The sequence below is a fragment of the Podarcis muralis genome, chromosome 14, assembly GCF_964188315.1.
Source record: "Podarcis muralis chromosome 14, rPodMur119.hap1.1, whole genome shotgun sequence".
NCBI classification, from domain to species: Eukaryota; Metazoa; Chordata; class Lepidosauria; order Squamata; family Lacertidae; genus Podarcis; species Podarcis muralis.
The window spans coordinates 48,069,788-48,092,231 of record NC_135668.1 but is presented as its reverse complement, the minus strand read 5'-3'; the positions used below and the strand labels follow the sequence as shown (position 1 = coordinate 48,092,231).

The following is a 22,444-nucleotide window of genomic DNA, read 5'->3' as shown; positions in this document are numbered from 1 at the left end:
GATCATAAGGGATGAAAGTAATTAATAAATAAAAGCATTTTTCATAAGGTAATTCCACCCCCCCCCCTAAACTTTGCAGTGACTTCATTTCCAAAGAGATGCTGCCATATATAAGAAACTGTAATGGGGTATGGGACTGGACCTTTGCATGTAGCAGGTCATCTCAGAGTAGGTCAGACATCATATTAATAGCATTAGGCATGCTACTAGGCCTCATAGGGGACAGAAAAAGTTGCTTTGGGGACTACGTCTCACTTGTAGAGATACATCCTGCCTAGACCAATATTCTGTCTCCAAGAGTAATCCATTGGGTTTCTATCCAACTCACTGTTATTATGAGCAGACTCATTAAAAGTAATGGACTTAAGTTAGCCAGATTCACAAATTTCTGTGGGTCTACTCTGAGAAGAGGATGGGGAGGAAACTAGAATTAGTTGGCGCTGTGTATCATTAGCTCCTCCACCACCTACTGTTTGGATTCCCAGTCTTTTCAATTTTTCAAGGGGGGGGGGCAGATCCCCTCAAAATTCCACAGCAACTCAGGGGCTCGACTGAGGAGGAATGGTGGAGGCCGTCCACCTCTTCTCCTGAACCTTCCCGAGAACAGGAGGACAGCATAGATTAAGAACAGTGGTTTGCAGAAGGTCATAGTTCAGAGGCTGCAGAGAGGAGAAGCTGGGAAATATTGGAAGAGGGGCAGTGGGAAGAAGCAGCACTAGGGGAGAGGCAGCTGACAGATTCAGTGTCTTTGGAGAGCATTCCTGACACACACCCCTCTCCCAGGACCAGGCGAGCATTGAGAGTAGGAGAACAGAAAGCTCCAAGGCAGAAAGCTCAGATTAGCCAACGCAGGGGTGATGTAGAATAGGATAGATCATGGGTAGGTAAACTAAGGCCTGGGGGACGGATCCGGCCCAATCGCCTTCTAAATCTGGCCCATGGATGGTTCAGGAATCAGCATGTTTTTACTTGAGTGGAATGTGCCCTTTTATTTAAAATGCATCTCTGGGTTATTTATGGGGCATAGGAATTCGTTCATCCCCCCCTCCAAAATATAGTCTGCCCCCCCCCCCAACAAGGTCTGAGGGACAGTTGACCGGCCCCCTGCTGAAAAAGTTTGCTGACCCCCGGGATAGATGGAGGGGGTGGGACTTTACTTGGAGCAACACCATTATCTAGGGGAGACTGCATTCCTTCATCTATCGCTGTGAATACTGGATAAATTAATTGGTAAGAACTTTTATTGTCTATCTGCTCCTTAGCTGCCACTGTAGGAGGGATCGGTTTCCCCAAAGCCATGGGGCCTGCTCACATCACTTGAATACACTGCGTGCTTGCACCACTTGTGCACTCTACACAGCGAGCATGTGACACATAAGCACATTTAGCAGCGTAAACAAGTGACACCGGGCATTGTGTGGCATGCGCGCACAATGCAAGCACATTGCACAGCATGCGGCCACAGCATGTGCATGTCACACGGTGCCAGCCCCCTCAATCATGGGGGCAAGCTGGTGTGCTTGATGGGCACCATGCAACACATAGTTCAACTATGGAACTCCCACCACAGGAGGTAGTTGTGGCTTTAAAAACAGGCTGTGCAAATTCACGGAGAAGGCTATCTATGAGTACTAGCCAGGCTGGTTCAGCCAATTTCCCACGGTTTCTGTCCTGTGAAGACAGAATAACGGACTAGATGGGACATTGGTTGGATCCAGTAGGGTCCTCTTATGTTCTTAACAGCCACTATGGCACTGTATGCAATATGTGGACACTTCTGTTACCTTGTAGCATTTAGGGTTTTAAAGGTACAGTGGTACCTCTGGTTGTGAACGGGATCCATTCCGGAGGCCCATTAGCAACATGAGCAGAACGCAACCCGTGTCTGCGCGTGTGTGGGTTGCGATTCACCGCTTCTGCACATGACGTGACGTCATTTTGCATGTCTGCACGTGCGCAAGCTGCAAAACCCAGAAGTAACTCTTTCCGGTACTTCCAGGTCACCGCAGGATGTAACCTGAAAATGCTCAACCTGAAGCAAACGTAACATGAGGTATGACTGTATATAGCTGCACCCTAGACTCAGAAGCTATTGGGCATCAAGTAAAATGGTTTGAGAACTGGCTTTACCCATCAAAACCCTGGCAGCCATGTTCTGCACTATCTGAAGCTTCTGAGTCGTCTCCAAGGGCAGCCCCACACAGAACACACTGCAGTAGTCAAAATGTGAGGTTATCAGAAAGGCACAGCGGGAGTTAGCAAAACAGGCAATGTGCAGATGTGCAATCATTCATAACAATCCTGTCAAGAAGCAATCATACCCACCATTACATCAAAATCACTTTTTTTTTTTTTGCAGTGCTTTATAAATGCACAGGTGTGGGGAGAGCATGAATGAACCAAAGTAAATGAAAGCTGAAAGCTAATGGCTCATGCAAAGTGCTTTGTGCAAAATCCAGAAATTGGAAAAAAATAATAATGAGGGAAATGATGGAGCCTGAATGCACAGGGGAGAAATATGGATTAGTAGGATTTTTGTAGGATCTCCCAAGCGAAGTCAAAATGTCAGTGCTCTAGGGTGACTGGTCCTTTACCACGGCCAGCCATTGCCAACACAGCAAAAAGAAGACTCAAGACAAACATCATTATGGGTAAGAGGATATATTTGTTAAGATACAGTAGAACAATTTTGTTGTAAGTTTCAGGACAGGTAAAAGAAATAATAATAATAATAATAATAAATTTTATTTATATCCTGCCCTCCCCAGCTCAGGGCGGCTAACAACAATAAAACAGTACAAAAGTACAGCATAAACAACACTCTAAAATCATTCATTCTAAAATTAATTAATTCAAGCCACTGGCAGCCATTGGGCCAGAGCTCCGCGAAGATTGCCGAAGGAGGGAGTCAGGCTGTGCCCTTGCCAAAGGCCTGGTGGAACAGCTCTGTCTTGCAGGCCCTGCGGAAAGATGTCAAGTCCCACAGGGCCCTGGTCTCTTGTGACAGAGTGTTCCACCAGATCGGAGCCACAGCCGAAAAAGCCCTGGCTCTCGTTGAGGCCAGCCTAACTTCTCTGTGGCCTGGGACCTTCAAGATGTTTTTATTTGAAGACCGTAAGTTTCTCTGTGGGGCATACCAGGAGAGGCGGTCCCGTAGGTACGAGGGTCCTAAGCCGTATAGGGCTTTAAAGGTTAAAACCAGCACCTTAAACCTGATCCTGTACTCCACCGGGAGCCAGTGCAGCTGGTATAGCACCGGGTGAATGTGATCTCGCAGCGAAGACCTCGTAAGGAGTCTCGCTGCAGCATTCTGCACCCGCTGGAGTTTCTGGGTCAGTCTCAAGGGCAGCCCCACGTAGAGCGAGTTACAATAATCCAGTCTGGAGGTGACTGTCGCGTGGATCACAGTGGCTAGGTCAGGGCGAGAGAAGTAAGGAGCCAACTGCTTAGCTTGGCGGAGATGGAAAAATGCCGCCTTTGTTATAGCTGCAATCTGCGCCTCCATGGAAAGGGAGGTGTCGAAGATTACACCCAAACTCTTAACGGACGGTGCTGGCACTAATTGCGCCCCCGCAAGAGATGGGAGTTGCCCCATGCAGTCCTTCTTCATGCAGAACCTAGTTAAACTAAGGAACCCCTCCCCCCAGGAGGCAGTGATGGCCATCTACTTGGATGGCTTTAGAAGAGGATTGAGAAAATTCACTGAGAAGGCTATCATTGGCTGCTAGCTATGATGATTATGTTCTGCTTCTACAGTTGGAGACAGCAATGTACCTGAATACCAGTTGCTGGAGACCACGGGAGCGGACAGGGCTCTTGTGTTCAAATCTTGCTTGCTGTGCTGGGCCCGGGGGTTAACCCAAGCAATGTGGTCCAGCTCCGGTCCTGAATCCAAGGATTCCATGAGGAGTCAGTCCAACAGGGCCAAGGCAGGAGACCAGGCTAGGTCAGGCACAGGGTCTCGGGCAGGTTCTAGCAAACAGCAATGTTGCTCCCACAACCTGGGGCAGGGTCTGACTGCCTTTTATCTTTGTCCAGTAACAGCCGGTCCTGATCTCCCGGCGACTCACCTCCCTGTCTCACCCAAAGGTGGGCACTCCTCCTGCGAGTACTCAGGTCTCTCCTTCTCTTGGACCTTAGTCTCTGCAGCTCGGGAAATGTCAGCGGGTTACTAGACCCAGAGGACGCCTCAGCCTCTCCTGACCCAACTGGTAGTGGAGCAGCTGCATGTGATTGCCCAGCAGAGGGCAACGAGGTAATCCCCGCATCTGGATCCAGGGCAGGCTCAGGCCCCTAACTTGGTTCAGATGCCGCCTGAGGCAGAGGATCCGGTGCAGACTGAGACTCCTCTGGTTCCGAGTCTGAGCCTGAGTCCCAGGCCATCACACTTGCAGGTTTCCCACAGGCATCTGGCTGGCTCCTGTGAGAACAGGATGCTGGACTTTATGAGCCAGGGACCTGATCCAGCAAAGTTCTTCCCATCTTCTTAGGTTCTTATTTGGAGGTTTTGCAAAAGCACCGTAATTAAACCAAATCAACCAGTTCAAATATGTCTGGGCAGGTGAGTTGTAATAAATGGGGAGGTTCTGTCTCCCCATCTCCTGGGTGTTTTACAGCTACATGCTTTGGCCAACCGGTGGGTTTGGAGAGATGCCTCCCACCCCACTCTATACACCTTTGGGATGTGAACCTGACAGGAGCCTGACCCCACTGGCCAGAGTTTACCCCAATGTGTCTGCCAAGCCCAAACCCAACAATACCTCAAGTATTCACACAAGATTCCCCCCCCCCTCTTACTTGTCTGGACTAAATGCCAATTGTGGTAGATTAAAGACCACCATTCCAGTCACATGGACAACTCCCTACAGCGTGGAATAGACAGGGCTCCCCCCAAAATTATGCTCTCTGTATATTTAAGGGTGTCTGTGTGGAAGAGGTTACAGGTGAACACATCTTTGAATTATGTGTATGTGTAAAAGGGAGGGGGAGATTCACTAGAGATCCAGGATGGAGGCTTTGCCAGGGAGTTAGTCATGATCATTTCCTACCCAGTTTGAGATAACTAATGAGAATTGCGTGGGTGACAGTCTCCGGCACAGTGTAGAGAAAGAGACAGACAGAGAGCTCTCCTCTCACATGGATCTGAACATGTGACTGGAGTTTCCTTGAAGTGATTCTGCCCATCCCCCTCCTCAAATCAAAGGGTTAAGGATGGGTGGACCATCAGCATCACATACACTCATCTAAACCTCTCCTTTCTAGATGACTTCATCACCCCATTATCTTCTTGACTGAACAATGGCAGCAACGGAGGATTTCACAGTAAGACAGAAAGCCAGGAAAAATGTTCTGGCTCACAGCCCCCCCCCCTCTCTCTCTCTCTCTCTCTCTCTCTCTCTGGGTTTAGGGTGGTTACCTTAGTTCAGAACCGCTAGACTTTTAATCCTCTCCAGCAAAAGAAATAAACCAAGGACTGAAAATATAAACAAAGGGGGATTTATGTGTTATACCCTGCAGTGAGCTCAAAGTGGGGAAGTGCATCTGAATTATAAAAAGGATTTGGGAATGAATTAGTTCTTGTTGGGGAAAATGAACAACAGAGGGATTTGGAGCGCAGGGTGCAAAGTGAGGCATAGCTCAAAAGCATCACAGATTCCTCTGTTGTAGCTAATGATGAGACTACCTATAAAATCAGCTTGGAACAGCAGTTCTGCTTCACCCTCTGAAGAAAACCAATCTCAGCTGTTGGTTGGAAGGAAAAAATGGGTATAAAAAGGAGACTTCCTGGGTGACAAGATTCAAGTCTGGGGCAAGTACTCCTTAGTGAGACAACCCCAGCAGAGATTTAAAATCACAAAATATACAGCAAAGTAAAGCATGGAAATATAGGCTGTTAGACCTTTAAAATATGCCTTTGTGAGTTCCAAGATTCCCTCTTCCCTCTTCCTACAGCACAGAAAAAGACCATACATTTGGTAAGTAAAAAATGAGTTTACTTACAAACTCTTCAAAGGTCAGGTTCATGTGCTTTTCCATGCATCAATAAGAAAAGTTGCACAGGCAGTAAAACTTAGCCTAGTTTGAAAATGTGATGAAAGTTCCTAAATTATTGGTATAGGAATGCAAGAGTGTCTTGTGAGAACCATGCAGACTGAGCTTGGAGCAAACAGCTCAAGCCTCCTCACGTTTTGGGCCTCTCAGGTAGAGTGGGGGAGTAGAAACTTGATTAACTTGTCCCTCCACAGGTGAACTAAGCCTGGCAGGACAGCTTGCTCCACTTCATGCACTACTTAGATTTAAGTGCAGGCTGGAAGGACTATGTGAGGAGGATGCAGCAGGGGAGGCATGCATCCTTGCAACCAGTCCAATTGGGCTGATTGGAAGTGCACATGCCTGTTGCATTCTCCAAATGCCCTGCCAGTCACACACTGCTTTGCAAGGCTGGTATGTGGGATTGGACTTGCAAAGAAGCCCGAGGCTGGCAGGGGTGGCATGAGGAGCAAAATGTACCCTAAAAAATGTGCCTGAGGCAACGGCCCCCCTCGCCCTGCCCATGCATGAGCACAACAGCACTCTCCCTTCCTGCAGTTTCTGGCAACTGGTAATATTATTATTATTATTATTTACTTATACCCTGCCCATCTGGTCGGGCCTCCTCAGCCACTCTGGGTGGCTCCCAACGGAATATTAAAAACATGATAAAACATCAAACATTAAAAACTTCCCTAAACAGGGCCACCTTCAGATGTCTTCTAAAAGTCAGATACAGTGGTACCTCCGGTTGCGGACAGGATTCGTTCCGGAGGTCTGGTCGGATCCTGAGGTTTCCACAACCTGAGGACCGCTTCTGTGCAGAAGTGGTCTACCGCTTGTGCGCATGCGCACACGGTGAAACCCGGTAAAATACTTCCGGGTTCGCCACGCGCACATCCCAAAGTTTACGTAACCAGAGGGTTACATGAACAGAGGTACGACTGTAGTTGTTTATTTCCTTGATATCTGATGGGAGGGCGTTCCACAGGGTGGGCGCCACTACCAAGAAGGCCCTCTGCCTGGTTCCCTGTAACCTCACTTCTCGCAGTGAAGGAACCACCAGAAGGCCAGAAGGTATTCAGAAGCATCACTTCCTCTGACCATGGAGTCAGAACATAGCCTTTATCTTGGCTAGTAGCCACTGATTGCCTTCTCCTCCATGAATTTTCATTTCAAAGAACATTGAAGGCCCATGGATGCTTCAAAACCCACCCAAAACGGAAGACATTCCATGGAACTGTTTTCAAGCTCCCACATAGAGAACACAGTCTGAATGTAATCAATTGCTTTAATCACAGGCATAAACCGCAGAGCTAGGAGTGAGGCTGTAAACCCCCCCTCTCATCTTTCACTTAGACACAGGAACACTTGCAAATGATGAATGAATGGTTCTGAGAAATGTTACATATTTCCACACATTCATTCTGGGGGGGAAACACAGTGATTAAATAAGGGACTCGATTGGAAGATATGCATCTTCTTTGCTTTGAAGACTCTGAGCTGGCATTCATGTTTCTTCTCAGTCCTACCAAAAGCAACATTTCAAGGCCAGTGCGGGGATTTGGGGGCCTGTTTTGGGGCAAAACATCCTTGGAATTGTAAAACAGCCAAATGCATGGTGTGTTTTTTTTGGGGGGGGGCAGCAAAAATTCTCATAGTGCTGATGGTGGAACAATTGAGATTCTCCAGAATTGGTAACACAATATCAACCTGCAGCAAAGACTCCTGATATTTGGAGTTCCTGTGACAACCTATTCCCTGAATTAGTACAAACGGTGTCTCCTGAAGTTTTTACACATCACTTGGGAAGACCAGCGAACTAATACCAGCGTACTGGAAGAAGCAAAGATCACCAGTGTTGAAGCAATGATTCTTCAACATCAACTTTGTTGGACTGGTCATGTTGTGCAGATGCCTGATGATCGTCTTCCAAAGCAACTACTCTATTCCGAACTTAAAAATGGAAAGCATAATGCTGGTGGTCAACAAAAGAGGTTTAAAGACTGTCTCAAGGCAAATCTAAAAAAATGTAGAATAAACACTGACAACTGGGAAACACTGGTCTGCGAGTGCTCCAGTTGGAGAACAGGTGTTATGGGCTTTGAAGACATTCAAACTCAGGATGCAAGGGAGAAACATTCTAAGAGGAAGCCACGCTTGGCAAATCCTCACCGTGATCAACTCCTGTCCCCACTGTGGAAAGATGTGTGGATCCACAATTGGCCTCTACAGTCACTTACGGACTCATTGTTAAAACTGTGTTTATGGAAGACAATCTTACTCAGCTACTAGTGATCGAAGAAGAAGAAGAAGAAGAAGAAATTAAAGCTGAGGCAAGTAGGAAATGGAAACTGTGAAAAAGAAAGTTGTTTTTATTTCCTTTCACGATACATATAAAGAGAGAAAAATTCTAAGAACAGATGAACATTAAAAGATGAAAAGCAAAACTATAAAAAGGGATGTTGAATGAGCACAGTTGCACATGGGTTAAAATAAAAAAGCAAAAGTAATCATATGTGGTGGGATTGTAAAGTAATTAAAAAAATTTGGGAAATGATATACAATGAATTGAAGAAAATGTTCCATTTAACATTTGTTAAAAAAACCTGAGGCTTTTTTTTGGGGATTGTAGGGAAAGACCTGCCAAAAAAGTTGAAAAACATTTTCATGTACGCGACAACGGCCGCGAGAGTTCTGGTAGCACAAGGATGGAAGACTGAAGAAACCCCAACTAAAGAATCATGGCAAGAAAAATTGATGGACTATGCAGAACTGGCAAAATTGACATATAGGTTATGGGACAAGGATAACTGTGACTTTAAGGATGAATGGGAACCTTTTACAAAGTATTTGAAGACGCAACAAAGCGAACTGGACTCCTTGGCAGGTTTTGAATAAACATTCACAAATTTTTTTTACTGATAATAATTAGCTAAATAGTTTGAAGATCTACACAATTCTGTAACATGCAGAAAATAGCGTTATTGGAGAAACCAAAGACTGGAACTGAGGGAAGTCGGGGGGTGGGGTGGGAGGATGGGTTTTGTGGGGGGGGGAGGGGGAGGGAGGAAAACGGGGGGGGGGATAAGGATATGTTTTTGGAAAATATGTTTTGTTATAACTTTGAATAAAAAATTTTTAAAAAATAAAAAATAAAAAGCCAAAGTAAAGACTAACAACGTCATCAGATTATCAAGTATAGTAGAAAGAACTCTATGAACTGAAAGCAGAGATGCTGTACGTACACACACACACACACGCCAGGTTTGTGATGAGGGTCGTCTTGAAAATGATGGCCATAAAAGGATGCCAAATCACATAAAAGTATATGGAGGTTCTGGTCCTTGTCAGAGTCTCAGATTATGCATAATTACTCCATTAAAACTATATTCTAGATTGAGCAGTTCCAAGCACCCAGTGTACTATTTGGGACTGTTTTCTATTGAGTTGCAATTACTTATTCATGCTGCCAAGATCATATATATAAAAGACCAATTCTTCCAACAATATATCTACATTTGTATCATCAGAAATAGCCAGTAGCATTGATTTTGGATGACAAGCCATAGCTTCATTAGTAACGTTGATCATTTCTGTCAATGCAAAATCCCACAAATCTTGTACTAATTTACAGTCCCACAGCAAATGATAATACGTAACCAAGTTTATTATGAAAACTGCATTTTATAATAATAATAATAATTTATTATTTGTACCTCGCCTATCTGGCTGGGCTTCCCCAGCCACTCTGGGCGGCTTCCAACAAAGATAAAAAATACATTAAAATGTCACACATTAAAACTTCCCTGAACAGGGCTGCCTTCAGATGTCTTCTAAATGTCAGGTAGTTGTTTATCTCTTTGACATCTGATGGGAGGGTGTTCCACAGGTTGGGTGCCACTACCAAGAAGGCCCTCTGCCTGGTTCCCTGTAGCTTTGCTTCTCATAGTGAGGGAACCATCAGAAGGCCTTTGGCGCTGGACCTCAGTGTCCGGGCAGAACAATGGGGGTGGAGATGCTCCTTCAGGTATACTAGACCGAGGCCATTTAGGGCTTTAGAGGTCAACACAAACACTTTGAATTGTGCTCAGAAACGTACTGGGAGCCAATGTAGGTCTTTCAAGACTGGTGTTATGTGGTCTCGGCAGCTGCCCCCAGTCACCAGTCTAGCTGCCGCATTCTGGATTAGCTGGATTTTGATAAACACACACTCGCTGAGGGTGGGAGAAGCCTGATGCTTTCACTATTTAAGGCACGGTACTTATTTTTTATATTAAACCACAGAGCCTAGGGCTTGCTGATCAGAAGGTTGGCAGTTCGAATCCCCGTGACGGGGTGAGCTCCCGTTGCTCGGTCCCTGCTCCTGCCAACCTAGCAGTTCGAAAGCATGTCAAAGTGCAAGTAGATAAATAGGTACCACTCCAGCGGGAAGGTAAACGGCGTTTCCGTGAGCTGCTCTGGTTCGCCAGAAGTGGCTTAGTCATGCTGGCCACATGACCCGGAAGCTGTACGCCGGCTCCCTCGGCCAGTAAAGAGAGATGAGTGCTGCAACCCCAGAGTCGGCCACAACGGGACCTAACGGTCAGGGGTCCACTTATCTTTATATTTTTGTCGGAAAGGCCACGGAAAGGGAGAGTGGTTGGCCACAGTGAGATGTGGATGCTGACCTAGGTGGGTTTTTGGCTTGCAGCAGCAGGCACTTCTTAGGTCCTTCTGACTGCAGCCTCAAGAGATGAGAATTTCAGACTGGTGCTCCCCTCGATCTGTGATCTTCCCTCCACACAATTCCACAAGCCTTAATGTTTGCAAACCAAAGGAGAGAGGGAGGGGAGTTGTGCCCTGTGATGGATGCTCCAACAGAATGAAAATTATCCCTTCCAATTACGCGCGTAACTACTTTCTAAATGATCAGCATTATTGGTGAATTAGCAGGAAGTTAATTCAGTCTGTGGACCCACCCTTTGCCTCCTCCTCTTCTTCTTTTTTAAAAAAAAGAGCAAGTGAAGCTCATTCCGGTGAATAATTACTATAATTCCAAGCCATTTCTGACTCAGCAGCACATTGTAATAGCTTTTTTTAAATAAAAAAACCCTCACTCTACCCTTTAATACAACACTATGTGTGAAACACCTGGAAAGAAGAAATTTGAATTATTAGCATCCCTGGCAAATGCTTTATTCTCCCTCGTCATTTTGGTTAGCCCTTTTCTGCCCCCTTTCCAGATGTATAATTTCCTTTTTTTATTTTTTTGGCTTCAGTGATGAGAACGAGACACAGTATTTCAAGTGTGGTCAGGCCATAGATTTGTATAAATGGATTCTGATATTTAGTGACCAGTTTTCATAGAATTGTAAAGTTGGGAGGGACCCTGAGAATCATCTAGTCCAACCCCTGCAATGCAGAACTATGCAGCTGTCCCATACAGGAATTGAACCTGCAACCTTGGTGTTATCAGCATCATGCTAAGCTGTCCAGTTTTATTCTCGATCCTTTCCTTGATCCTTTCCACAGTGTTGTGCAAAATCAGAAGTGCAGGTTCCCTTCATGATGAGGTAAAGGTAAAGGTACCCCTGCCCGTACGGGCCAGTCTTGACAGACTCTAGGGTTGTGCGCCCATCTCACTCAAGAGGCCGGGGGCCAGCGCTGTCCGCAGACACTTCCAGGTCACGTGGCCAGCGTGACATCGCTGCTCTGGCGAGCCAGAGCCGCACACAGAAATGCCGTTTACCTTCCTGCTAGTAAGCGGTCCCTATTTATCTACTTGCACCGGGGGGTGCTTTCGAACTGCTAGGTTGGCAGGCGCTGGGACCGAACAACGGGAGCGCACCCCGCCACGGGGATTTGAACCACCGACCTTTCGATCGGCAAGCCCTAAGCGCTGAGGCTTTTACCCACAGCGCCACCCGCATCCTTCATGATAGAAGGGCACAAATCAAGGTAGTAGGGCGAATCTGAGGTGTAGGTAAAGTAAAGGTAAAGGACCCCTGGATGGTTAAGTCTAGTCAAAGGCGACTATGGGGTTGCGGCGCTCATCTCGCTTTCAGGCCGAGGGAGCCGGTGTTTGTCCACAGACAGCTTATGGGTCATGTGACCAGCATGACTAAACCACTTATGGTACAACAGGACACCGTGATGGAAACCAGAGTGCACGGAAACGCTGTTTACCTTCCCGCCACAGGGGTACCTATTAATCTACTTGCACTGGCATGCTTTCGAACTGCTAGGTTGGCAGGAGCTGGGACAGAGCAATGGGAGCTCACCCCATTGCGCGGATTTGAAGCGCCAACCTTCTGATCAGCAAGCCCAAGAGGCTCAGTGGTTTAGACCACAGAGTTACCCGCATCAACCAGCCACCTTGTGCACAGCTGTAGTAGTTACTATTTCCTCTCGTGAAAAATACACAGAGCTAAGAGAGAAAGTTAGAACATTGAAACTCTTTCCCACTTCCTCTTTCAGCTCTAAGTGCTTTTCAAGGCTCAGATTAATTCTGTTGGATCCAACTTTCATCCAGATTCCTTCAGAAAGTGAACTTTGTGTATGTGTGTATTCTCTCTTTCTCTTTCCCAGTGAGTGGGTGCGGGGAGAGAAATGACCAGGTGGGGTGGGATTCACAGCAATCACTCCAAAATCCAAATGTGGCCACATGCTTAAAATGGCTTTAAGCCCACTGGTATAAAGGCATTATACTGGCAATTTTATTTTCCGTACCTTTTCTAATAATCCAAAGTGCGCAGCTTTCTGGTTCGAGTCTTAACGTACTTTGATAGCATCCCTCTTTGTGGACAACTTTGCGTGTAAAGTTCAAGAGGGTTGCTGTAACCCTCTCTAGCAACAAAAGACAATCACAATCCTTTGGCATTAGGCAAACGGACTCTGTGTGCGTGAGGATTAAGGGACATTTGGAGTCCAGTTCTACTAATGGGCCCAAAAAAATTGGGAGGTGGTTTGTTTTTGGTGAGCTCACATACAAAATTAGCATCCATTTGCCATCGGCCTAATTGCTGATGGATTGGCCTGGGACCTTTAAAAAGCTTTCATCTCATGCGCGATGCTTGCAAAATGGCATTTGGAAGCTTAACCTGGCTCTGCATGTCACTCTCTTGCTAATGCTAATAGCAGCATTTTCAGCGATGCTCTGGCTTTCAGAGAGTTTCCCAGCAGGAGGCAAATTATATAGATGGGAGGGTGGTGGAATGGAAACTTCATGAATGCTAAGTAACAGTAACGATGATGCAGAGTTTCAAGGCGGTACAGGTGGATCTCAAGGAAGAACAGCAGGTTGCGCACACCTTGCCGGATCTCACATTGTGTTTTTCTGGGACTCTGGGTTCAGTCAATTCCATGTGACCTTTTTTGTTCTTTTTTGTGAGAACCTAAGAACAGTGCTGTGGGTTAAACCACAGAGCCTAGGACTTGCCGATCAGAAGGTCGGTGGTTCGAATCCCCACGACGGAGTGAGCTCCTGTTGCTCGGTCCCTGCTCCTGCCAACCTAGCAGTTCGAAAGCACGTCAAAGTGCAAGTAGATAAATAGGTACCACTCTGGCAGGAAGGTAAATGGCGTTTCTGTGCACTGCTCTGGTTTGCCAGAAGCGGCTTAGTCATGCTGGCCACATGACCCGGAAGCTGTACGCCGGCTCCCTCGGCCAATAAAGCGAGATGAGCGCTGCAACCCTCGGCCAATAAAGAGAGATGAGGCAGAATGCAGCTATCATGGCTAGCAGCTGCTGAAAGCCTTTACCTCCATGAATTTACCTAATCCTCTTTCAAAGCTATCCAAATTGGTGTCTGTCTCTGCCTCCTGTTGGAGCAAGTTCCATCTTTTAACTATATACAGTGTGAAGGAGGACTTCCTTTTATTTTGTGTTGTCCTCAACTCTGTACACTTTCCTGTTAGAGTGGGAAACCTTTTTGGCTGTTCAGTCAGCACTGCTGAAATAAGATTCCACTTCCCTTTTAGTTTTTCATGGGCTGGCTGGATGCAGAGGAATGGTGGAAGGTGCCAGCTGGGGAAACCCCAAGGGAAGAAGGATTAGAGCCAGGGGTTCGGTGGTGGGATGATGGTGAGTGGTCAGAAAGAGAAGAGTGAGAAAAATGGGAGGAGGTTTGGAAGCTAGAGGAGCAACAGGGTTTAGTGAGCAGGAAGAGGCTGGGCAGAGAACAGTCTAGGCTCAGGGACAGAAGAGGAGGCTGGAGAGGAGGGGGAGCAAGATATAGTAATGAAGCAGGCAGCTGAAGAATCCAGGGAGTCTCCCCCTCCTGCTGTGACCAGCTCCCCTTCCCCTAGTCTCCTAGGACACACAGGGAAATGAAAAGAGCAGAGCAGAGATTGGTTGTTCACAGACACAGTCTATGACTGCTTGGGGAAAACTCTGGAGTGGAGACTTAGGCAGCCGTGGGAAGGCAGGGACCTTCAGTCCTTGCAACTTCCAGGCCCTATTGGGAAGAATTGATGGGATTACTAGGCCTGTGCTATTTTCATTTCTTTGAACAAAGAGTTCAAAAACTTCACTGACACCAAGTTTCTATCGTTGACCTAAGCTTGACTGCAACTCCTGACACTAGTCCACTTTTACATGGGAATGGATGGGATATATTGAGCCTGGGAGGTTGGGATTTGTAGTATTATGATAAAGCAAGAACTATTTATTTCAGACCAAACTAATAATAATAATAATAATAATAATAATAATAATAATAATAATATATACCACCCTTTATCAAAAGTTCTCAGGGCAGTTCACAAGACAAAAATACAAGAGAAAAGCACAAATTGTTAAAACAGAAAAAAAATAACCCCTCTCCCAACAGTAAACCCAACAAAACATATTTCTGAATAGCCATGCATAGGGTTAGTTATCTTGAATTTGGTGAATATCAATTCCTGATGATAACTTAAGCCAACATTTTCAGAAGTAATTCTGGTTGAAGCAAGAAACAAAATTCTTAGTGGAGCTTTCTGCAGGCTATCACTGGTGGGGATACCAGTACAGTAGCGGCACTTCCACCTTCCCATTCATTTGGCAAAACAAATGGGGACTTTTGTGTGAGCAGAAAGATGTTAGCATCACGCTGTGAGTACCTCTCCTCCAAGAAGCTCAGGGTAGCATGAATGGGTCTCCTCCTTCCTGTTCTTGCCTTCACGCCAGCCCTGTGAGGCACAAGAGGCTGAGAGGTGGTGACAGGCCCAATGAGCTTGAGTCAGGACTTGAATCTGGATTTCCCAGCTCTTCAACCCCTGCACCACACTCCCTGTCTTCTAAAGTGTCATTCCTTCCTCGCATTTTCAAACGTCTTTTTTAATTTAAAGCCCTCAACTACTCTGCCCTTTCCTCCTAGAGAAGGTGCTTCAATTGAAGTACGACGCAGCGATTTGCAACAATGTGATGCGAGGTATTGGCCTCTGTGCTTGATCGTCTCAAGTTCCTTCGTCAGACAAGGCAACAAAAGCTTGAGTGAAGGGAGGAAAATTTGCTATTCAGAGTTGCAATCTCTTTCAATCAAGGGGGAAAGTGGAGGTAAATACGGGATAGAAATGTCAGTTCAATCTGCATATATGAATATGCATTTAGCTTCAATTACCTAGGAAGATCCAGTTACAGATGGGTAGCCGTGTTGGTCTGCCATAGTCAAAACAAAAAAAATTCCTTCCAGTAGCACCTTAAAGACCAACTAAGTTAGTTCTTGGTATGAGCTTTCGTGTGCATGCACACTTCTTCAGATACACTGTGTATCTGAAGAAGTGTGCATGCACACGAAAGCTCATACCAAGAACTAACTTAGTTGGTCTTTAAGGTGCTACTGGAAGGAATTTTTTTTGTTTTGACTAGGAAGATCCGTATGTGATGGTTCCTTCCCTCTCTCATTTGATGAAAACCTGGTCTTTAAGTAAGTCCTGTAAATCCTGGTTTGCCCCTCACTCTGGCAAAGAAGATTCAAGGGACAAAAGCGTCAGGGTGATGTTTATATATTGATTGATATAAAAACTTGAAGAAATCGCAGGGGCATCTGTTAGTGTTGCCACCTGTCCTGTATAATAAGGGTTGTCCTGTACTTCAGTGCAAAATGCCATGCCCTGCATTGATACACTCTGTGCCAGATTTATGTATAAGCTAAACAAGCTATAGCTTAGGGCCCCACTCTCTTGGGGCCCCCCAAAAAAATTAAAGGAGAAAAAAACCTGGATGTACATTTCCAAAATAAAAGATAAAAAAACAAATAAAATAAAACCTAAATACAGCAACAGTGTTTGTGTTGTGTAGGCTGCTATGATGTAAGTAATGGGCCCCGCCTGCTAGTCTGCTCCCTCAAATATCACTGGTTTGCTCATCACCTTGCCAACAAAGGTCCGTATAGTTAAAGCTATGGTTTTCCCAGTAGTGATGTATGGAAGTGAGAGCTGGACCATAAAGAAGGCTGATCGCCAAAGAATTGATGCTTTTGAATTATGGTGCTGGAGGAGACCCTTGAGAGTCCCATGGACTGCAAGAAGATCAAACCTATCCATTCTGAAGGAAATCAGCCCTGAGTGCTCACTGGAAGGACAGATTGTGAAGCTGAGGCTCCAATACTTTGGCCACCTCATGAGAAGAGAAGACTCCCTGGAAAAGACCCTGATGTTGGGAAAGGTGGAGAGCACAAGGAGAAGGGGACGACAGAGGATGAGATGGTTGGACAGTGTTCTCGAAGCTACCAGCATGAGTTTGACCAAACTGCAGGGGGCAGTGGAAGACAGGAATGCCTGGCGTGCTCTGGTCCATGGGGTCACGAAGAGTTGGACACGACTAAACGACTAAAGAACAACAACAACAACATATATAGGGTGCCTACATTTTGCATGGACTGGGACACTTGGGAATTTCCATCTGAATTATCCCCAACAGAAAAGACACTTTCTTTTGGAAAAGTACTTGTAAACATTTTTCCCCCAATTCATTATGGATTATTTCCCAATACTCTTTTACCCTTTTACAAGTCCACCCCATATGTTTCTTCTGCCTTCTTTTTCTAGAGGTGGGGAGTGAGAAAAATCAAATGTCCTTGGAGAAATTTCAGCTCAACTCTTGCTGCAGGTTAAGTGCTGCGGGAGAGAGAAGAGCACTTGAAAGAAGATGCGAAAGCAGTGCCATGAATTTTCTATTTTTAGCATTCAGTTTGCATTGGTTCATTTATATTTAAATTTGATGACAAGGTGGGCAGAGTGTTCTTGTGCTCATGTCCAGCTTGCAGGCTTCCCACAGGGACCTGGTCAGCCACTGTGAGGACAGGACATTAGTCTAGATGTGCCATTGTCAATTGCTGGATGTTAGTCTAGATGTGCCATTGTCAATTGCTGTTCATAACAAGTCATCATATCAAGTTATAGTTCCCTCCATTTCTACTATTTACAATTGAATGCCAATCATTATGTAGCCAAAACGGCAACACCCGTGCAGCTGACACCTCATGGGGGATATCAGCAGTCCTATGGGGAATCCCAAGATCTGCATGGGATGCAGGTGGCGCTGTGGTCTAAACCACTGAGCCTCTTGGGCTTGCCAGTCAGAAGGGCAGAGGTTTGAATCCCCACGACAGAATGAGCTCCTGTTGCTCTGTCTCAGCTCCTGCCAACCTAGCAGTTCGAAAGCACACCAGTGCAAGTAGATAAATAAATACTGCTGCGGCGGGAAGGTAAACGACATTTACGTGTGCTCTGGCACTCCTCACGGTCCTCCATGCACCAGTAGCAGTTTAGTCCTGCTGGCCACATGACCCGGAAAGCTGTCTGTAGACAAGCGCCAGCTCCCTAGTCCTGAATCGATATGAGCGCTGCAACCCCATAGTCGCCTTTGACTGGACTTAACCATCCAGGTGTCTTTTACCTTTTTCTTACCCTGAGATCTGCAGAAGTACAAAAGCATTTAGGCAGGGGGCCTAAGCAGGGCAGCTCAAAACAATCCAGGAAGGACTGAGCATGCTCATCGGGAACAGAATGTTGAGTGGCTCTTGGGGAAGAAAAGGGGAAACCAGGGAGGGAGAATGGAACGACTGGAAGCATCAACAGGAAAACTTCATGCTGCAACATTTTGTTGCAACTTCCACTTGGCAAGTGTCTGGAACCCAGTATGGGTGCAGATATTTGTCGTGCTTCAAAAACTTTCAGGGATGATGACATGTTTGCATGAGGAAAGCGAGAATGCCACTCTTTTAACACGGTTGGCTTCCTGGAAATATCATCTCTTTTGCCAGCCTGAAAGCACTGTGTGTGTGTGTGTGTGTGTGTGTGTGTGTGTGTGTGTGTGTCTTTTAGAAGGGTTTGGAAGGGGTGGGGTGGGGAAGGAGAACTGAAAACCTTTCTACAAAATTGCACTTTTAATTACGCCTTCCACACGGGCTCTTTGCTTTAATAACACTGAAAATGAAGTAGCAAATCCTCTACTCCCAGGGTAAGCGTTCTTTGGAAAAAGATAATGAAATCTTTTAATACCCACAATGGGAAGCTCTGCCTTCCTGGGTCTTGTTGTGGACCAGACGGCTGCACTTCAAGGCAATATTCACTAGGAGCTTACTGCTCCCTATGCTTCAACTCACAGGTGACCCTTGGTCTGGGGTGGGAAGCACAGATGCCCTCTCCAGGAGAGGGGGTGGGGATGGATGGATGGATGGATGAGAAAGAGAGAGTGTGTCCCACCCACTTATTGGAAAATAGGCTAGTTTCTACACACCCTGGAATGAACAAAGTCTGCCGAATCAGTTACAAAATCTCTGAGTGGCACCTGAAAGTAGTTCCTATAACCAGGAGGGGAAGTGAATGAAAATTAAGTTCATTTTTGGAGTAGAACGTTGATCAATTTCTAGTTCATCTTCACGTTCATTCTCTTACATGTCTGTTTTACTCATTAGACTCTTTGTGCCTCAAACATAAAGATCATCAGTGTTGAGAAAAATAAATTAAACAATTCACAGTTTGCTGCATTTTGATGTTCTCTTAATCTTCCCAAATACATTATATTTTTCAGTGAAGAAGCTTGTAGCCGACTGAATTCAGGTGTAGTTTTGTTTTTGCCAAGCATCATAGAATCGTAGAATTGCAAAGTGAAGCCAAGGGTCATTTGGATTAACGTGAACTGAACTGTAAACAAACCAAATATTTTGTAATGGGATGGACATGAACCAGAATTGGTTCCTTTTTGAACAATGACGAACTAGCACTAGTTCCTTTTTTTTTTTAAAGAACTTTCCAAGTGCTGACCAACCCTCTCTGATCTCCCTCCAGTCAAGCTAGAGTCAGGATTGGAGTTCAAGGACACATTCCAGTCAGGCAAAAAAAAACATTTGGGATGGTGGTGTGAGGAGTGACACAGATGAGACTGTCAGGAGTGCATGCAGGAGCCAGGCCCTGTGACCAATAGGACTTTGCAGGACTGGGTCCTTCCTAAGTTTGTTCTGAAGAGGCAAGGCCTCACCACACAGGTGAGGCTGTTTGGTAACTCACTGCACTTGGTGGCAAGAGCCGGGAAGGGATGTAAGGTCAGCATTTCCCTTCGGCTCTTTGCCACAGCAACACGTTTCCTGCCTTGCTGTGTTTGGCTTCTTGCTTCCTTACCCTCAGACCTTGGCTTCTTGACTCCCTGCTTCTCGACCCTCGGACCCTTGACTTCATGACTCCTTGCTTCTCGACCCTCGGACCCTTGATTTCGTGACTCCTTGCTTCTTGATCCTTGGACCCTTGACTTTGTGACTCCTTGCTTCTCGATCCTCGGACCCCGGGCTTCTGGACTCTCATTCCTGCTCCCACCCCACCATCTTGCCCCTGGCCCCAACATCCTCAGCCGGGACTTCGATAGCCCATAGACTGGACCTTGACAGTGACTCCCAGGGGAAACATAGACAGTCCTTGAGCACTTTCTTTCAGCATCACTGGCTATTCCTCTGAGTCTTCCAGCTCCAGCTGCTCAGCAGCCCTGCCCAGCTAAGATGCCCAAGCTCTCCCCCTCCCCAAACTGACTCTGGCCCATCCTTTTTTAAAACCCTAAATAGAGACGTCTCTGGCAGGTCTTTCAATCCTGGATAGCCCTCCACCAGCTCTGGCACGATTCACGTTTGGTCTCCTACCACACACTCGGCACGCTTAGCGCCTCCATTTGGAGCGCAATCAGGAATTAGTCTCGGTTTGTTGCCCTGCCGAGAAATAAATTTCCTGCCACCTCCAGATAAAGAGGCCTCGTTGAGAAGTAATCAGGAGCAGGAAGCTTGGAGACCGTGCTTTCGGATGACACCATTAGCTCGGCAGAGGCAATGCGAAGTTTGCTTATAATGCTAAGGACACCAGAGTCGGGAAACGCCTTTGTTTGTTTACTGATTATTATACCCTCCCAAGGCAGCTTACAATTAAAATCTGTACTAAAGCATGAAAGAGGGATATGCAGGCACAGTAGGCGTAGATGAATCCATCTATTTCTGGTGTATGTCATTTCCAAATATGTCTCAGTGGAGACTGGTGTATTGGATTTCCCCATGAAGTGGAAATACCTGTTAGGCTATTATTTGTGAGGCCAGGGTCATGTGCACAAGAACACGACACCTGACCATAAGACTGGTAAGAATCAGTAAAAGGGAACATTAATAGTTGACTATTAAAGTGAAAAACAGATCCCTCTAAGGTACAAGGAGGGCTTTGACACATAGAGGAGATAACAACAACAACAACAACAACAACAACAACAACAAAAACAACAACTTTATTATTTATACCCCGCCCATCTGGCTGGGCTTCCCCAGCCACTCTAGGCGGCTCCCAACAGAATTTTAAGAACAAAATGTCAAACATTAAAAACTTCCCTAAACAGGGCTGCCTCCAGATGCCTTCTAAAAGTCAGATAGTTGTTTATTTCCTTGACATCTGATGGGAGGGCATTCCACAGAGCGGGCACCACTACCGAAAAGGCCCTCAGCCTGGTTCCCTGTAGCCTCACTTCTTGCTGTGAGGGAACCGCCAGAAGGCCCTCAGAGCTGGACCTCAGTGTCTGGGCTGAACGATGGGGGTGGAGACGCTCCTTCAGGTCTACTGGGCCGAGGGCTTTAAAGGTCAGCACCAACACTTTGAATTGTGCTTAGAAACATACTGGGAGCCAGTGTGGATCTTTCAGGACCGGCGTTATATGGTCTCAGCGGCCACTCCCAGTCACCATTCTGGCTGCCGCATTCTGGATTAGTTATTGTTTTCAGGTCACCTTCAAAGGTAGCCCCACGTAGAGTACATTGCAGTAGTCTAAGCGGGAGATAACCAGAGCATGTACCACTCTGGCGAGACAGTCCGTGGGCAGGTAGGGTCTCAGTCTGCGTACCAGGTGGAACTGGTAGACCAATAAATGAGCTGAGTAATTTGTATTCCATGGAGAGTTGGGTAAGAGCTGGAATAGTATCAGGTGGTTTGGGTTTGATGCAGCAGAAAGATGACAAACCCCAAGGGAACTAAACCAAGGTAGGTAAACCTTTGGCTTGAGGGCCAAGTGGACCTGTCAGGTCTCTCTGTCTGGCTGCAGGGGCTCTCCCAGGCCATACAACCTCCTCAGTGACACCTCATTCCCCCCAGATCACACTGCTCTCCAGCTCCACTTTGCACCTTCCTTGAGTGTTTCCCCCACAAACTGGAATATATCCTTGAACTAATGCCTCTTCCTTGCATGGATGGAGGATAGAGAGCAGAGTGTGGGTAGAAACTACCCTACTGTAAAAGGTAAAATCCACACCCATTGCTCCACCCACCACTGGCATCAGGCCCTTGGAGAAGTTGTCCAGAAGGTGATGTGGCCCTGGGCTTGAAAAACATTCCCTGCTCCTGGTGTTATGTGTGCATGAGACAATTTGAAAACATGTGTTGCTCAGGTACGCTGAAGTCCTAAAACCAAAGGCAGATCAAGCTCTCTGCACTTTGCAATAAGCTAAGCTATGGGGCCATAGCTCAGCGGTAGAGCTTCTGCCTTGCATGCAGAAGGTGCTAGGTTCAATCCCTGGTATCTCCAGGTAGGATCCGAAAGACTTAGCTCAGTTGGTAGAGCATGAGGCTCTTCATCTCAGGATCGTGGGTTTGAGCACCACTTTGGGTAAAAATTTACAGGCGGCTGGACTAGAAGATGGTCCTTTCCAACTCTATGGCTCCTGCCTGAAATTTTTGGAGAGCTGCTACCAGTCAGTGTAGACAACACTCAACTAGATGGACCAATGGCCTGACCTGGTAACGAGGCCACTTCTCATGTTTCTTTCTTCATTTGGCTGGTACGACATTGAGATTTTATACACAAGCTCAGGCACAGACGCAAATGGAAAATCCCCCAACAGTAAATACATCAAATGTTAATCCCCTTTCATTGGAGCAGGAAGAGCAATTCAGCTTTAGTAACTGGAGTTAATTTCCACTCGACTTTCCTCTCC

General features: G+C 46.2%; 1 non-coding gene across 1 annotated transcript; it reads left to right on the top strand.

The window, feature by feature from the left end:
• The first annotated feature begins 21,966 nt into the window (after positions 1 to 21,966).
• TRNAA-UGC (transfer RNA alanine (anticodon UGC)) lies at positions 21,967 to 22,035 on the top strand. The gene has a single exon. It is a non-coding gene; the product is annotated as a tRNA-Ala (tRNA).
• Positions 22,036 to 22,444: the final 409 nt, after the last annotated feature.